Genomic DNA, 2,809 nt, shown 5'->3' on the forward strand with positions numbered 1-2,809 from the left:
CACAAGCAGCCTCTAACTTTAATTTTTAAATGAATCTGACATACAACAAAAAGTTAAATCCTAAAGCATTCACCTGAGGCCCACAGCCCTGGTGTGGTTTGTGAAAAGTCCCACAGCTTGAACTCAATTTCTCAGTCTCCCAAGCCAGTGCTCTGCTTCTCTGTAAACACAGGAAGCTGAGACTCTTGCAGGGGCACCCCACCTCTGGAACCATAAAAGGTTCTACAACTACAAAAACATTAATTTAAAAAAAAAAATGCTAAAGGGCTGCTTCGTCCTTTTCAAAGAGTAGCATTCCATTACCGAACACCTTTTGCCCACACTGCCCTTGCAAATGAACAGTAGAGTTGATTCTCAGCATGAAGCCAGACCAAATGCATGAAGAAACAAAGTCAAAAGAAAGAACACATGTGTTTGCCTAAATCATAGACTAGTGCCCCATTCTTCTCTTTATGAACCAGATAACTGTGCCCAATGCTCATAACATGAGCCATTTCTTTTAACTTCAAATCTTCCATGGGCTTAATAAGTAAATGTTCTGGATTTGCCAAGCAGGTCTGATTTCAAATGGTCTATCTCCTAAGTGTATACAGATTTACCTAATACAGATCCTGATTTTCAAGGATCTGTGTTAGGGTGGATCAATCCAGAATCAATGACAGGTCCTAAAATTCAGGTTTGTCAGGCAACCGACATCCCTTGTGGCTATTTACAAACTCCTATGACCCAGTACCCAGGAATATCCATACTTAACTCATGTTAGCTGCAGTCTATGCTACTATTTCCAAGTGCCCAAGTATATCCCTCATGTTTGTTGCATTTCAAACATACCTATTATTTTTTCAAGTGCTAGATGTGAAGAATTTTGGAGTTAAGCCCACTTCTAAAACCTGCTTTTCGGACACTTCTGACAATGATTATTTACTCAAGAAACAGTTTCCCACATCAGATGGTATGAAAGTCATAAGTAGCTCAAGAACCACTTTCTCAGGCTAGGTGCCCTAATGGGTGCTGGCCACATACACCAGGGCTGGTGGGTTTGAACCCAGCCTAGGCCTCCCAAACAACAATGACAACTACCACCAAAAAATAGTCAAGAGTTGTGGCCAGCACCTGTAGTCCCAGCTACTTGGGAGGCTGAGGCAAAAGAATCGCTTAAGCCCAAGAGGTTGATGTTGCTGTGAACTGTGACGCCACAGCACTCTACTGAGGGTGACATAGTGAAACTCTGTCCCCCCAAAAAGAAAAAAAGAACCACTTTCTCAAAAGGAAAATAAGAACTCCTTAGAGGGACAAGAAAAAAGAACCCATACTCTTCTGGGTTCACTGGTTTATTAAGCAGGCTTGTGGGACTATTTTTCTGACCAAGCCAACCCCACAACCACTCAAAGGGGATTTGTATAGAAGGGCCTGAGGAATTACAGCACTGAACAGAGAGGACACTGGATCCCAGAGGGTTACATGACTGCTCTGCTTACAAGGAAGTTTACAGTTCTCAATGCCACCCTCTAGGATCTTGTTTTGATCCTCAGAACCTCAGTTCTGCAGGGGTGGCAGGGTAGCTGTATTACCTACCACTTGTTCCACTGACGAGAAAAGAGAAGCTCAACAAAATGGCAAGATTCAAAGCCACAACCACCCAGTCCAGTCCCGTCTCCCTTTGTGCTAGCATTATTCTCTAGCTTGGCCAAGCTTAGAGCCAAGGCTGCAGCTTTACCAGTCTAAGAGAGAAGACAGCCACTTTCAATGAAATGGTCCCAAACTCCTCAGTATTTGGTCATCAGTTTACACAATGATGACTGGCCTTGAGAAGTGAAAAGCAAAAACTCGAGGTCAAGCTCCCTGAAACGCCTCCACCCCTCCGCCACCCAAGAGTCCTCGATCTCTTACACAATTGCTCCCAGGAGAGCCAAGGCACCTGCCTACGAGAGCCACTGTCTCCAGGGATGCAAGTCTGGCAATTCCCAGGAAAGGGCTAGCTGGCGGGCTCCCCTGAGCCCTCTACTGAGCCCACTTGATGCTTCAGGGTCAGATTTGGGTCCCATTAGCACTCCTCTAGTGCCTCCCACGTGAGTTCCCTGACAATTCGCTGCCTCCTTAGGCCAATCGTAACAGTCGAGGAAACTGAGGCTCCGAGAGTTAGTGGCTTACCCCAAGGGCAGCTGCGCGGGGACCGAAGCCGAAGCCCTCAGATGCCTAGACACGGCTTTCCGCCAAAGGGCCTGTCGAGCTCTCTCCGCCCGAGGCTGTGAAAACGGTGACCCTCAAGCCGTCGCGAGGGGTCAGCCAGAGGGAAAGAGCGACCCGGAGGAGAGGGAGCCGCGCCTTCCGCGCGAGCGTCAGGCGAGACGCGCTGCGACCGGGCCTCAGAGCCCGCCTCAGTATCGAGAGCCGGGCGGCCGCGGCAGTCCGAAGAATCCCGCACCTCCTAGCCCCAAAAACCGACCTAGCCCACCCGGCAACAGCCACCCACTACACTCACCACAGGCGGTCAGGCAGCTCTCCCCGGCACCTGGGCAGGACGCAGGCCCGCACCACTGAGGCGCTACCACAGCCCGCCCCGGCCGCGGGGGTGGGGGCGGGGCCATCAGGGCCGCTGCTCCGCCCACCGAGCCGCGCGTTCGCTCTCATTCCGGGTCTCCCCTCCCTCTCTCCCCCCCTGCAAATCATGCTCTTGGGATGGCCCGACCCGGCCCCGCCCCCTCACATCTCAGTTGGGCCGCTCCCCGGCGCAGGCCAGGGGCGTTGTTCCGGGGAGGGAGAACACCCCCACGAGGGTGGCTGCTACGGCTTCACTCTCCCACCCGCG

General features: G+C 51.3%; 1 protein-coding gene across 2 annotated transcripts in view; it reads right to left on the reverse strand.

Annotated features, from left to right (window-relative positions):
- The window catches only part of LOC100941679 (NADPH--cytochrome P450 reductase), a 72,330-nt gene extending 69,755 nt beyond the window's left edge, over nucleotides 1-2,575 (reverse strand). The window contains exon 1 of one of the 2 annotated variants that reach the window (XM_012807869.2): nucleotides 2,483-2,575. The gene's annotated coding sequence lies outside the window, so the exon portion shown is untranslated. The other variant, XM_012807868.2, reaches the window with a different exon arrangement.
- Nucleotides 2,576-2,809: the final 234 nt, after the last annotated feature.

Source organism: Otolemur garnettii, unplaced genomic scaffold (assembly GCF_000181295.1).
Source record: "Otolemur garnettii isolate 467f Iridium unplaced genomic scaffold, OtoGar3 scaffold00077, whole genome shotgun sequence".
In the NCBI taxonomy this organism is placed as follows: Eukaryota; Metazoa; Chordata; class Mammalia; order Primates; family Galagidae; genus Otolemur; species Otolemur garnettii.